The following is a 15,558-nucleotide window of genomic DNA, read 5'->3' as shown; positions in this document are numbered from 1 at the left end:
TGGTTTCCAGCATCATCTATATCCCTGCAAAGGACTTGAACTCATCATTTTTTATGGCTGAATAGTATTCCATGGTGTCTATGTGCCACACTTTCTTTATCCAGTCTATCACTGATGGATATTTGGGTTGGTTCCAAGTCTTTGCTATTGTTAACAGTGCTGCAATAAACATACGTGTGTATTTGCCTTTATAGTAGAATGATTTATAATCCTTTGGGTATATACCCAGTAATGGGATCACTGGGTCAGATGGTATTTCTAGTTCTAGATCCTTGAAGAATTGCCACACTGTCTTCCACAATGGTTGAACTAATTTACTCTCCCACCAACAGTGTAAAAGCATTCCTATTTCTCCACGTCCTCTCCAGCATCTGTTGTTTCCTGACTTTTTAATGGTCACCATTCTAAGTGGTGTGAGATGGTATCTCATTACGGTTTTGATTTGCATTTCTCTAGTGACCAGTGATGATAAGCTTTTTTTCATATGTCTGTTGGCTACATAAATGTCTTCTTTTGAGAAGTGTCTGTTCATATCCTTTGTCCACTTTTTGATGGGGTAGTTTTTTTCTTGTAAATTTGCTTAAGTTCTTAAAAAATATGAACTTATATAATTTGGCTTGCATTATATATATTTTCCTTATGTTTTAGTTGACATAATAATTACAAATATTTATGGGATACAGAATGATATCTTCATATGTGTATACAGGGTGTAATTGTCAAATCAAGTAATTAGCATATCTATAACCTTGAACATTTATCATTTATTTATATTGTGAACATTCAAACTCCTCTTTTCTAGCTTTTTGACCATATACACTAAATTTTGGTAACCATATTCACCTTAAGATACTACATAACACTGGAACTTGTTCCTCCCATCTGGCTTTAGGTTTGTCTCTGTTAACCAATCTCTCCCTATCCTCCACTTCTGTTTACTCTTCCCACCCTCTAATAACCAGAATTCAACTTCTCTTTACTTCCATAAGCTCAACATGTTTTTATCTCCTACATGTGAGTAAGAAATACAGTATTTATCTTTCTGTACCTGACTTTTTTCCCCTCACATAATTTCCTCCAGGATCACCCATAGTGTCATGAATGACAGAATTTCCTTCCTTTTTTATAACTTAACAGTCTTCCACTATTTATATGCACCAAAGTTTTCTCATTCATTCATCCACCAATGGACATCTAAGTTGATCCTACATGCTGGCTACTATGAAATAGAGCTGCAATAAACATGGGAGTGCAGGTATCTCTTTATATAGTGATTTCTATTTCTTTGGATAAATACCCAGTGGTGGGATTGCTGTATTGTATGGTAGCTCTACTTTTAGTTTTTGAGAAACTTCAATACTGTTTTTCATAATGGCTCTACAAATGTACATTCCTACCAACAGTATGCAAGAGTTCCTTTTTCTCCACATCCTTGGTTGCATTTGTTAATTTTTGAACATAGCCAATTTAACTGGAGTGATATGATAGCTCATTGTAGTTTTTATTTGCATTTTGTTGAGTATTAGTGATTTTTAGTCTTTTCTGTATACTTGGCCATTTTTATATCTTCTTTTGAGAAATGTCTATTCAGATCCTTTGCTCATTTAAAAAAATATATATATTTTTTGACTGTCAAGTTGTTTGAGTTCCTTGCTGGATGAATAGTTTGCAAATATTTTCTACCATTCTATAGGTTGTCTCTTCATGCTGTTGATTGTTTTCTTTGTTGTGCTGAAGGTTTTTGTGTCATACAGTTCTATCGGTTTTTGTTTTATTACCTGTGCTTTTGAAGTCTTACCTACAAAATTTTTGCCTAGACCAATGTCTTGCAGGGTTTCCCTATATGTTTTCTTCCAGTAGTGTTATAATTTGGGGTTTTACATATAAGACTTTAATCCATTTTGAGTTGAGTTTTGTATATGAGAGATAGGAATCTAGATTCATTATTTTGCCTATGGATATTCAGTTTTCCCAGAACTATTTATTGAAGAGAGTGTCCTTTCCACAATGTGTACATTCTTGTCATCTTTGCCAAAAGTCAGTTGGCTGTAAACATGTGGATTTATTTCTAGGGACTCTATTCTGTTCCATTGAGCTATGTGTCTGTTTTTATGTCATTATCATGCTGTTTTGGTTCCTATAGCTTTTTAGTGTATTTTAAAGTCAGGTCGTGTGATACCTCCAGTTAGGTTGTTTTAGCTCAGTATTCCTTTGGCTATTTAGGGTCTTTTGTGATTCCATGTGAATTTTAGAATTTTTTTTTTATTTCTGTGAAGAAAGTTATTGGTATTTTGATAGGGCTTGCATTGACTCTGTTTATCGCTTTGAGTAATATGGTTATTTTTAACAATATTAATTCTTGTAATCCAGGAGCATGGGATATCTTTCCATTGTTTGGTGGTCTCTTCAGTGTCTTCCATCAGTGTTTTATAGTTTTCATTATAAATAATTTTTACCTGTTTGGTTAAATTTATTTCTAAGTATTTTATTATTTTTTGTAGCTATTATAAATGGATTGCTTTCTTGATTTATTTTCATCTAGTTCATTATTGGTGTATAGAAACACCACTGAGTTTTGCATGTTGATTTTGTATCCTGAAACTTTACTGAATTCATTTTTCAATTCTAAGAGTTTTTTGGTGGGGTCTAGGTTTTTCTATATGTAAGATTATGTAGTCTGCAAAGAGGGACAATTAGACTTTCTCTTTTCCAATTTGGATGCCTTTTTTTTTCTCTTGGCTAATTGCTCTGGCTAGCTCTTCCTGTACTACGTTGAATAGCAGTGCTGAAAGTGAGTATCCTTGTCTTGTTCTATTTCTTAGAGGAAACACTTTCAGCTACTTTCCATTTAGTATGATGTTAACTGTGGTTTTAAAATATATGTCCTTTATTATGTTGAGGAATGTTCCTTTTATATCTAATTTGTTGAGAACTTTTCTCATGAATAAATGTTGATTTTTATCAAATGCTTTTTCTGCATCTTGAAAAAATTATGAGTTTTGTCCTTCATTCTGTTGATGTATCACATTTATGATTTGCATATGTTGAAGACAATGTGCATTCCTGGGATAAACTCCACTTGATCATAATGTGTTATCTTTTTGATGGATTGTCGGATTCTGTTTTCTAGTATTTTGCTGAGGAGTTTTGCATCTGTGTTCATCACCAACGTTGGCCTATGTGTGTGTGTGTGTGTGTGTGTGTGTGTCCTTGTCTAATTTTGGTGTCAAGGTAATGTTGGATTCATAGAAGGAGCCAGGAAAAATTTATTCCTATTGAATTTTCTGGAAAAATTTGAGAACTGGTGTTAGCTCTTATTTATGTGTTTGGTAAAATTCAGCAGTAAAGTTATCTGGTTCTGGGCTTTTCCTCGTTTACAGATTTTTTATTACCTATTCAATCTCATTACTCATTATTGGTCTGTTCATGTTTTCCATTTCTTCTTTTTACAATCTCTATAGCTTATATGGGTTCAAAAATTTATCCATTTCTTTTAGGCTTTCTAGTTTTTTTGCATATAGTTGTTTATAATAGACTCTAATCATCCTTTGAATTTATGTGGTATCAGTTGTAATATGTTTTTGGTCATTTCTGATTTTATTTATTTGGGTCTTCTCTGTTTTTTTCTCAGGCTAGCTAATGGTGTGTCAATATTGTTTCTCCTTTTTAAAATAAACTTTTCATTTATTTGATCTTTTGTATTATTTTTCAGTCTCTATTTTGTTCAGTTTTGCTTCGTCTGTATTATTTCTTTTCTTCTAGTAATTTTAGTTTTTTTCCTTGGTTTTCTAGTTCCTTGAGGTGCATACTTAGGTCATTAAAAATTATTCTACTTTTTTGATGTAGTACTGTTTTCATGGTATCTCATAGGTTTTGATATAACTTGACTCAATTTGTATTTGTTTTAAGAAATCAATTTTTTCATTGACCAGTGGTTTTTTGGGAGCATGGTATTTAATTATCATGCCTTGTATAGTTTCCAGAGTTCCTTTTGTTACTGATTTCAAGTTTTATTCCATTGTTTTCTGAAAATATAATTAATATAGTTTTGATTTTTAAGTATTTGTTGAGTTTTTTGTGTGTGTGGCCCAACACATGGTCTATTCTGGAGAATTTTGTGTGTGTGTTGATGAGAAGAATGTGTATTCTTCAGCTGTTGGATAAAATGTTCTATAAATGTCTGTTAGGTCTATTTGATCTATAGCTCAGTTTAAGTCTAATATTTCTTTGTTGATTGTCTCTCTAGATGATCTGTCCAATGCTGAAAGTGGGGTAGTGAAGTCCCCACCTAGTATTTTAGTGGGGTCTATCTCTTTAGATCGAAATTTGCTTTATATATCTGGGTGCTCTGTGTTGAGTGCATGTGTACTTGTAATTGTTATATCCTCTGGCTGAATTGATTGCTTTACCATGCCTTCTTTGTCTTTTTTTATGTTTTTTATGACTTAAAGTGTATTTTGTTGATATAAGTAGAGCTACTCCTGCATGCTTATATTTTCCATTTGTGTGAAATATTTTTTCTATGTCTTCTTTTTCCACTATGTTTGACTTTGCAGGGGAAGTGAGTTTCTTGTAGGCAGCATGTAGTGGCAGTGGCAAGTTTTTAAATAAGACAACAATAAAGTTTGCCTCATGAATGGACTCTTCCTTTCATGAAATAATTCTCTGTAGCATGTGAAGCTATTTGATAACATTTTATACCTAGTAGAACTCCTGTCAAAATTGGAGTTGGTCCTCTCAAATCCAGCCACTTCTTTATTAGCTAAGTTTATGTAATATTCTAAATCCTTTCTTGCCATTTCAACAATATTCACAGCATCTTCATCAGAAGTAGATTCATTTTTAAAAAGCACTTTCTTTTCTTATCCATAAGAAGAAACTCCTCTTTTGTTAAAGTTTTATTATTAGATCCTAGCAATTAGTCACCTCTTCAGGCTCCACTTACGTAATTTTAGTTCTCTTGCTGTTTTTAACACATCTGTAGTTACTTCCTCCACTGAAATCATTGGATTTCAGCTTCTCCCAAACTCCTGTTAATGTTGACATTTCAGTTTCCTTCCATGAATCACAAATGTTCTTAATGGTATCTAGAATTGTAAATTATTTCTGGAATGTTTTCCTTTGCCTAGTTCCATCAGAGAAATTACTATCTTTGGCAGGTATAGCCTCATAAAATGTACTTCTTACGTAACAAGACTTGAAAATCTAAACTCCTCCCCTACCCATTGGCTTCAGAATGGATGTTTTGCTAGCAGGAATGCAAACAACATTAATCTTTTTGTACATCTCCATCAGAATTATTGGGTGACTAGGTTCATTGTCAATAAGCAGTTATATTTTGAAACAAATGTATATTTTTTTCTGAGCAGTAGGTCTCAACAGTTGACTTAAAATATTCACTAAATCATGCTGTAAACAAATCTTCTGTCATTCAGGCTTTGTTGTTCCATTTGTAGAGCACAGGCAGAGTAGATGTAGCATAACTCTTAAGGCCCCTAGGATTTTCAGAATGATAAACGAGTGTTGGTTTCAACATAAAGTCACCAGCTGCATTAGCTCCTAATAATAAAGTCAGTCAGTCTGTTGAAGCTTTGACACCAGGCATTAACATCTCCTCTCTAGCTATGAAAGTCCTAGATAACATCTATTTTCTTGTTCTTGTTCTTGTTGTTCCTCCTCCTCCTCCTCCTCCTCCTCCTCCTCCTCCTCCTCCTTCTTCTTCTTCTTCTTCTTCTTCTTCTTCTTCTTCTTCTTCTTCTTCTTCTCCTTCTCCTCCTCCTCCTCCTCCTTCTCCTTCTCCTTCTCCTTCTCCTTCTCCTTCTCCTTCTCCTCCTTCTCCTTCTTCTTCTTTTTTTTGACAGAGTCTTACTCTGTCACCCAGGCTGGAGTGCAACGATGTAATCTCGGCTCACTGCAACCTCCGCCTCCTAGGTTCAAGTGATTCTCGTGCCTCAGCCACCCTAGAAGCTGGGACTACAGGCATGCACCACCACACTTAGCTAATTTTTGTATTTTTAATAGAGACAGGGATTTACCATGTTGACCAGGCTGGTCTCAAACTCCTGACCTCAGGTGATCTGCCAACATCGGCCTCCCAAAGTACTGGGATTACAAGCATAAGTCACCAAGCCTGGCCTCTTTTTCTAATAGAAAGCTGTTTTATCTACATTGAAATCTGTTGTTTAGCGTAGCTACCTTCATCAATGATCTTAGCTAGATCTTCTGGATAACTTGCTGCAGCTTCTATGTCCGTACCTGCAGCTTCACCTTGCATTTTAGGTTATGAAGGAGGTTTCTTTCCTTAAACTTCATGAAGCAACCTCTGCAAGTTTTCGACTTTTCTTCTGCAGCTTCCTCACCTCTCTCAGCCTTTATAAAATTGAAGACAGTTAGGGCCTTGCTTTGGATTAAGTTTTTGCTTAAGTGAGTGTTGTGGTTGGTTTTATCTTCTACCTAGATGACAGAAATTTTCTCCATATCAGCAATAAGTCTGTTTAATTTTCTTATCATTCATGTGTTCACTGGAATAGGAGTTTTAATTTCCTACAATATCTTTTCTTTTGCATTCAACTTGGCTAACAGGTACAAGAGGCCTACCATTCAGCCTATCTCTGCTTTTGACATATCTTCTTTACTAAGCTTAATTATTTGTGGCTTTTGATTTAAAGTGAAAGATATGACTCTTTCCTTCACTTAAAAACTTAGAAGTCATGGTCAAGCTTATTAATTGGCCTAATTTCAATGTTGCTGTGTCTCAGGCAACAGGGAGGCCTGAGGAGAGGGAGAAAGATGGGGTACTGCTGGCCAGTAGAGCAGTCAGAACACACATAACACTTATCAGTTAAGTTTTCCATCTTATATGGGTGTGGTTTGTGGTGCCCTGAAACAATCACAATAGTAACATCAAAGATTACTGATCACAGATTACCATAACGATATAGTAATAATGAAAAAGTTGAAATATTGCAAGAATTACCAAAATGTGATACAGAGACATAAAGTGAGCACGTGCTGTTGAAAAAATGATGTTGATAGACTTGCTGGATGGAGGGTTGCCACAAACCTTCAATTTGTAAAAAACGCAGTAGCTGGAAAGCAAAATAAAGTGAAGCACAATACAATGAGATATACTTGTGTATACAGTCATTCATGGTATAAGGAAAATTTGGTCAAAGAGAGGACCACATATACATAATATTACAATGGAACTGGAAAATTTCTATCACCTAGTGACATTGTATCCACTGAAAGCCGAGCTCAATGCATTACTCACAAATTTGTAATGATGCTGATGTAAACAAGCTTACTGTGCTGCCAGTATAATGCATAACATTTTAAGCAATTATGTTACTGTTTTATGTATTTAGTATACTGTTCTGTTTATCATTATTGTAGAGGGCACTCCTTCTAATTATAGAAGATGACATTAACTGTAAAATAGCCACCAGTAGGATTTTTTTTAGGAGATATTCTAGAATAAGGCATTGTTATCATAGGAGATGACAGCTCCATGTGTATTATTGCCTCTAAAGACCTTCCAGTGGGGACAAGATGTTGAGGTGGGAGGCAGTGATATTGGTGACCCTGACTTTGTGTAGGCCTAAGGTAATGTGTGTGTCCTTCTGTCTTAGAGTTTAACAAAAATGTTTAAAAAGTGTAAAGATAATAAAAATTTGTAAAGTAAAAATGCTGATAGAATAAGGATATGAAAGAGAAAATATTTTTGTTCAGCTGCACAGTGTCTTTGTGTTATAAGCTAAGTGTTACTTTAAGACAATTAAAAAGTTAAAAAATTTAATCAGCTTATAAAATAAAAAAGTTATAGTAAACTAAGGTTAATTTATTATTGAAGAAAGAAAACGTTTCTATACATTTAGTGTGGACCAAGTGAACAGTGTTTATATAAAGTCCACAGTAGTGTACAGTAATGTCCTAGGTCTTCACATTCACTCACCCCTCACTCACTGACTCACTTAGACAATTTACATTTCTGCAAATTTTATTCATGGTAGGTGCTCTATACAGGTATACCATTTTAAATTTTTTGTATCATTTATTTTTACTTTACTTCTTCTATGTTTAGATACATAAATACTTGCCATTGTGTTTCAATTATCTGCAGTATTCAGTATAGTAACCTGATGTGCAGATTTGTACCCTAGGAGCAATAGGCAATGCCATATAGCTTAGGTTTGTAGTAGGCTATTTCATCTAGGTTTGTGTAAGTACACACTATGATGTGTGCATGACAAGATTGCCTATCGATGCATCTCTCAGAACATATCCAGTCATTATGTGATGCATGACTGCATATATATGTGTGTGTATATATATAATTATATTTTTTATATATATTATATATAATATATATGTGTGTGCATGTATGTATGTATATATAGTTTCAGCAGATGAACATCTTAAGGTGATTCCTGCCTCTTTTTCAGTAAACATTAAAGAGAGAAACAGTAATTTATTATGATGAGAAGGAAAGTTTGCTTAGGTTTAAACTTAAATTTTTTTTTTTTTTTTGAGACGGAGTCTCGCTCTGTCGCCCAGGCTGGAGTGCAGTGGCGTGATCTCGGCTCACTGCAAGCTCCGCCTCCCGGGTTCAAGCCATTCTCCTGCCTCAGCCTCCCGAGTAGCTGGGACTACAGGCGCCCACAACCGCGCCTGGCTAATTTTTTGTATTTTTAGTACAGACGGGGTTTCACCGTGGTCTCGATCTCCTGACCTTGTGATCCGCCCGCCTCGGCCTCCCAAAGTGCTGGGATTACAGGCGTGAGCCACCGCGCCCGGCCTAAACTTAAATTTTAAGTATAATCTTTGGTCACCTGTGTGGTATTCTTTGTTCACTATACCATTTGGTTTTTTTTTTTTTTTTCCTTTTTAAAAAATTTCCATGTTCTCTAAAATGTAAATATTTCTAACATTTTGTGTCTTATATTTGTTACGAAGGCTTAGTTTGCACAATATTTAATGTGTTCAAAATACTTCGACCAATCATAATAGTTCTTTCATGGCTTCTCATGAACGCTAACCCTGACTCAATTTCTGCTTCAATTTTAAACAAGGTTGAATCATCATTTTAAAACATATTTTTATTACATAGATTCGATTGCCCAGTGGGTAATGGAGAACCATTGTAAGTTCTTCAGCTACAGAGAGAGAGAGATCTGCGCCTTCAGAGTTTACTCCAGTAGCAATGTAGATGGCTGAACAGAGTAAGTACATGAGAAGAGATTAGAATTATTCTCTAGTCTATGATATTTTGTTAGTTAGGAGCCACTGTAATTCAGTAGCACAGTTCAGTTAGAAACTAAAATGTGCCTGCAATTGTGTAGTAGCTGAGGGAAAAGACTGGAGGTTGTTGGGGTTGTAAAGTCTGCTCTTTAGCATGTGAAAGGTGTAGAAAATATTCTGAATGGTTTTGGCCAGAGAACAATGTACTTTCAACAAATATTTACTTAGTACACACTGTGTGCTATGAACCATACTTAGCACCTGGAACAAAGTATGAAATATTAAAGAAGATAGAAATGATATTTATCCTTATAGAACTTATAGTATATAGGGGTAGCACAGAAATTAAAGGGAACAAAAATGTCTCCGTCTGTGATCCCAGCACTTTGGGAGGCCTAGGAGGGCAGATCCCTTGAGCCCAGGAGTTCGAGGCCACCTAGTCAACATGGTGAAACCCTGTCTCTACAAAAGAATACAAAAGTTAGTTAGGCATGGTGGCGTGCACCTGTAGCTCCAGCTACTTGGGAAGCTGAGGTGGATTGCTTGAGCTCAGGAGGTTAAGGCTGCAGCGAGCTGTGATCCTGTCACTGCGCTCTAGCCTGGGAGAAAAGCAATGCCTTGGTGCACACACACACGTATGCACACACACACCCATACACACACACACACACACACACACACACATCTGATGAGTCTAATGATAAAGGATGTACCAGAAGCTATGAGAACAGAAATAGTGACAGCTGATATTTATTGCCTATTTACCACTGTTCTAACCACTTTGTTTACTTTTTTTCATTTAATCATCATAAAAATCCTATGAATAGTGTTATTTTTTAACATTCTTATTTTACAAATGTAAACCAAAGGTACAGGAAGACTAAATAAATAGCCTGAGTTAGTAAGCCTGGGAATGGGTTTCCCACACATTTCCTGTAACTACATAGCCCAAACTCTGAACTGCTATGGTGAGAATATATTGATGACCTCATTAACGAAATGTTACATTTAGGACTCAGCAGGACACTCGTGTAGAAATTTCTAGTAGGTGTTTAGATGTAAAAACTTTAAAAGGGAATTAAGATATTAATTTTTTTAAAAGATATCCCATCCAAGACAACTGAAGTGAGTTACTGCCATCTTTGTGCTGTAGTTTGAATGTAGGTCTCCCCTAAATTCATGCATTAAATATCTCACCCTCAAAGCAACAGTATTAGGAGGTGAGGTCTTTTGTAGATGATCATGGAGACAGAGCCCTCTTGAACAGAATTAGCATCCTTGTGAAAGATGTCCAGAGGTAGCCTTTGCCCTTTCTGCCATGTGTAGTTAGAGTAGGAAGGCAGCTGTCTACCTAGAAGCAGGGCCTCACCTCACACTGAACACTGGGGCCTTGATCTTGGCCTTCAGCCTACAGAGCTGTGAGAAATAAATTTCTGTTTTTCCTAAGCCACCAAGTTGATGATGTTTTGTCATAGCGGCCTGATCAGACTAAGCCACCTAGAAAAATTTCTGATAAAGAAATAAGGAAGACTGAATGTGGTGACTCAGGCCTATAATCCCAGCACTTTGGGAGGCCCTGGTGGGAGTATTGCTTGAGGCCGGGAGTTCAAGACCAACCTGAACAACATAGGGAGACCTCCTCCATCTCTACAAAAAATAACCAAATTAACCGGGCATAGTGGCACGTCCCTGGAGTCCTAACTACTCGAGAGGCTAAGGTGGGAGGATCACTGGCATCTGGGAGGTCGATGCTGCAGTGAGCGGTGATGGTGTCACTGCACTCCAGTCTTGGGGATACAGTGACACTCCTGTCTGAAAAAAAAAAAAAAAGAGAAAGAAATAAGGAAGGTTGCAGGCAGATCCTGTGAAAACTTTCCATTCAGGATGGGCAAAAAAAAGAACGAACTAATGAAATAGAATTCCCATCAGATGTGAAGGTTATGGGGAGATGGGAGTTTATTTTCACTCTGCCTTAGGGGATGTACAGTCCTTTGGGAGAAGGAAAACTTGAGTAAAATATTGAGTCTCTAAGGAACAAAAGATAAATCATAGTCCAGGGTATAAATACAAAGCCTTCATCTTGCTTAAACCTGAACCATATTCCCTAGGGAAGTGGCTGAGGAAGCTTCAACACTATATATACCAAGGTACATTATATCATTAAATTGACATTAAATCTATTATGTCCTACCACGTGACAGAAAGGATAATAACAAAGACTTTTTTTTGTCTGCTGCTAGAGAGGAATCAAATTTATACTAAAAATAATAATGTATAATTCAGAATAATTTTAGGACACAATGAAATTTAATTCTGGTCTGTATCTTAGAATTAAAGAAACTAAAGCCTCAGAGCTTGAAATTGCCCTTCCAGGACGACGGTGGCAAATACGGATAAGAAAACACTAAGGATTTCTGGCCTAAGGAGGGTGTTTCTGAATTCCATGTACATTCGTGTCTTCCTTGTTTTGAGATGGAAGTTCAGGGCTCGAAGATATGGTATTTACATTCCCATTCAATGCTGTCCTGATAATCAGGTGAAACCAGTGGAAAAATCTGTTCAAAGGAGCAGATAACGTTCAGAGACACCAGTGAACCCAGTGGTCGAAGTGTCTAACCAGTAAGTTCCCTCTCCATAGACAGAACTCTCCTTGTTCTAGATGTAGGACGTTGATTCTGTGACGTGGGGCAGTCACATGGCCTCTCCTAGACTTTGGTCCCTTGCTTTTGGATTAGAAGCAATGTTCTTTGTTTCTATGCACCACCTGAGTCGAATCTACATTAGAGGCCAGCACTAGGTTGCCATGGCCTCCGCCTTTAAGCTTATTGGTGATGAGAGGACTCAAGTGAATGAAGAAATGAAGAAATGAGGGATAAATCATTCTGCCCTGGTCCACCCTTCTCCCTTCTCCCTTTGTCTTTCAGCAGTCATGTTTGCATGTGGTAGCACTGGCCTTCATGCTATTAGGCTAAAGTGATGCTACTCTCTGCTGTATTTGGCTACCTACAACTTGATAAAGGAGAAGTCAGTGTCATTCAGTATCATGACAGCGGTAAAGGCAGATTATGTGAGTCCATATTAGGCTAGTCTCAAATAATCCCAGCATATACTCTACTCTTATGGGAGGAGAAATTGTGGGAAGAACTGTGTTACTCTTGAATGGAAGCTTTTTTATCCTGTGTCCGCAGATACCCTTAGAGAAGAATCGTTCCTGGAAATGACTCTTTCATGACTCAAATCATTTTGCTGGGGTTAACAGAGCAGCCAGATCTCCAACTCCCTCTGTTCTTCCAGTTTCTAGTAATGTGTATGGTCACTGTGTTGGGAAATTTGGGCTTGGTAACTCTCATTGTGCTCAATTCATACCTTCACACCCCCAAGTACTTTTTCCTCTTTAACTTGTCCTTCATAGACCTCTGTTATTCTTCTGCGTTTACACCCAGAATGCTGATGGACTTCATAACAGAGAAGGATATTATCTCCTACATGGGGTGCATGTCCCAGCTTTTCTTATTTTTTCTTTTTGATATTTCTGAATGCTATGTGCTCACCTATGATCACTATGTGATCACCTATGCTCACCTATGATCACTATGTCACCGTGATCACCATGTAGCCATCTATAACCCACTTTTGTATAGTATTGCCAGGTCCCCTAAAGTGTACTATCACCTTATGCTTGGTTTCTACTTGCTGGCCTTTTCTAGTGCCATGGCCCACACTGGATGCATGCTGAGACTGACCTTCTGTGATGCAAACACCATCGATCCCTATTTGTGTGACATCCTCCCTCTGCTCCAGCTCTCCTGCACTGGCACCTACATCAAAGAGCTGGTGGCTTCCATTGCAGTAGCCATCATTTTCCATTGTCACCACATTTATCTCTTTTTTTATTTTATTTTTTAAATTTTTTTGATTTTTCGAGATGGAGTCTCGTTCTGTCGCCCAGGCTGGAGTGCAGCGGCGTGATCTCGGCTTACTGCAAGCTCCGCCTCCCGGGTTGACGCCATTCTCCTGCCTCAGCCTCCCGAGTAGCTGGGACTACAGGCGCCCGCCACCTCGCCCGGCTAGTTTTTTTGTATTTTTTTAGTAGAGGCGGGGTTTCACTGTGTGAGCCAGGATGGTCTCGATCTCCTGACCTCGTGATCCACCCACCTTGGTCTCCCAAAGTGCTGGGATTACAGGCGTGAGCCACCGCGTCCGGCCACATTTATCTCTTGTGGTTGCAGCTTCTCTATCATCCTCCACATCAGCTCCAAGAAGGGCAGGTCCAAAGCTTTGAACCCTTCAGTTCCTACCTAATTGCTGTTTCTCTGTAGTTTGGATCGTGTGCATTTATGTGTCTCAAACTTTTATCTTCTGTTGGGTCCATGGATGAGGGAAAGATTTCTTCTGTCTTTTACACCAATACAACTCCTTTGATGAACCCCTTAATCTACAGTTTGATGAATAAAATGTTCAACTTTCCCTGAGAAAAAACCCTAGTAGGAAAAAGTTTTGACTAGAAACAGTATCTTTCTGTGCATGTAGTTTTAGGACAGGGAGCTTCTGTTGTTATTTAGGATCTTTTAATAGTACTCTTCTTACCTTAATTATTTCTTACTACAGTGAAGAAAATTGGAGTCTTCTCTCAATAATTTGTTTCCCCTTTTCATAGAGCATGTTTTTCTCCTTTCCTCGTTATTTGTATAATTCTTTTCTCCTCACATTTTTTCTTGAATAGTAGTAGCATTAGGGAAGAAATCTATATTTTTATATTGTCATTTTTAACATTACTCTTTCCTCTAGGAAAAGATAAATGGTCTGCAAATGATCAAGCAAATTAACACTTTCGAATCACTGTGTTGTCAGAGGGGTGGAAATTGTTATTCACCGTTTGCCACTGGAGGTGGAAATCAGACAGTCTGTTTCTGCTACCATCTTTCCACCCTCTTCTGGGCAAACATATGTCTCCTTTAAAAGCTAGAGATGGAAAGTTTCTTAAGGACTAGTAAGTATAACCTACTTTGCAGCTTTAAACAACATAGATTAAGCGTTTTATTTTTTATTTTTTTGGTCAAATAGTTTTCTTATTTATTTCTACACGCAAACCAGCACATAAAAGAAGGACATTTATTTATTACATGGGTGGGAAAGTGAAGATCTTCACGGTAATGATTTACTTAAAGTCACACAACTTCTTAATGAAAAAGTCTAGACTAAACATTTTGCCTTCTGATTTCAAGTCCACTGCTCTTCTTAGTGTATTTTGTTTCTGTTTTACTATTTTTTTTCAGTTAACATGGAATATAAGAAAACATTTCTAATTTGGAAATTGACTGTGCTTTGTTCCAGAATTTTACATAAATTTCTAACAGAATGGGTATCACTTCTTTGATGTTTGTTTAGGAAAACAGTTTGATGGTTCTTATTGTTGGGAAAGAGGACATCTTTTAAGCTAGTATAAAGTCAAACAGAGAGGTGAGCTTTTCAGCAAATAAAAAAAATGGCTTTGAAATGTTATGAGGATGATTTATTTCAGACATCTAGGCATGGGAGTGAAAAGGACCCCAAGAGACCCACGGCTGATAAATGAAGTCGCTGTGTAGAGAATGGTCAGCAAGACTGCAGAAACCACTTTCATTTTCTGTTGTTGTGTAATTTTTTTACCATTTCTAATTTTTGTGAGTGATCTGAATTTATATTCTCTGTGCTCTGTGGAGTACTGTATCTTGTACTCTCAATTAAGAGTCAATAACTATTATAATATGCACATGGTATTATTATTTGGGGAATGCAAGTGGAAAAGCTGTTGCCACATTTGTGGAGAATCAGGTAGAGAAGGAACAGTAACTTCTTGATTAAAAAAAATAGTGAGTGGTGTTTGAAATTCTACTTAGGAAGACAGAATTTAGAAAGTAAAATGATGGAAAGTGAAATCCCTTACTTAGAATTCTCCTCTCCTTGGAGGCTCTAGCGAATTGTGGAGATCATAAGATTTATCTTAGTGCGGTAAAAGCTGAAATTGCTTGATATTAATCCCAGAGGTCTGGGAGTCCTAGGAACAGCCAAATCACACTTGCTTTTCTTGGTTTTCATGTGTTCCTTCCATATGGATTTTAAGCTATGAAAACCTCAAACTGTAGCTGAGAGAGAGACGATAATTTGAAAAAAAGCTGATTTACCAAATTTAACAAATCATATCAGTCTTTTCTGAAATAGGAGGGTAGATTATTTTTCCTTTGGGCAATCAGACAAAAATATGACTACTCAAAAATCATCAGTCTGATATGGAAATCAACAACTATTTTCTAACATAACTATAATCGTATTTACTAT

The 15,558-nt window shown here is 36.9% G+C and overlaps 1 pseudogene; it reads left to right on the top strand.

The window, feature by feature from the left end:
• Positions 1–12,468: 12,468 nt before the first annotated feature.
• Positions 12,469–13,712, top strand: LOC102120268 (olfactory receptor 8B3-like; annotated as a pseudogene).
• The last annotated feature ends 1,846 nt before the right edge of the window (positions 13,713–15,558 follow it).

This window comes from Macaca fascicularis, chromosome 14 (genome assembly GCF_037993035.2).
Source record: "Macaca fascicularis isolate 582-1 chromosome 14, T2T-MFA8v1.1".
Classification (NCBI taxonomy): Eukaryota; Metazoa; Chordata; class Mammalia; order Primates; family Cercopithecidae; genus Macaca; species Macaca fascicularis.
Note: the sequence above shows the minus strand (reverse complement) of the source record. Positions and strands in the feature narration are given on the sequence as shown.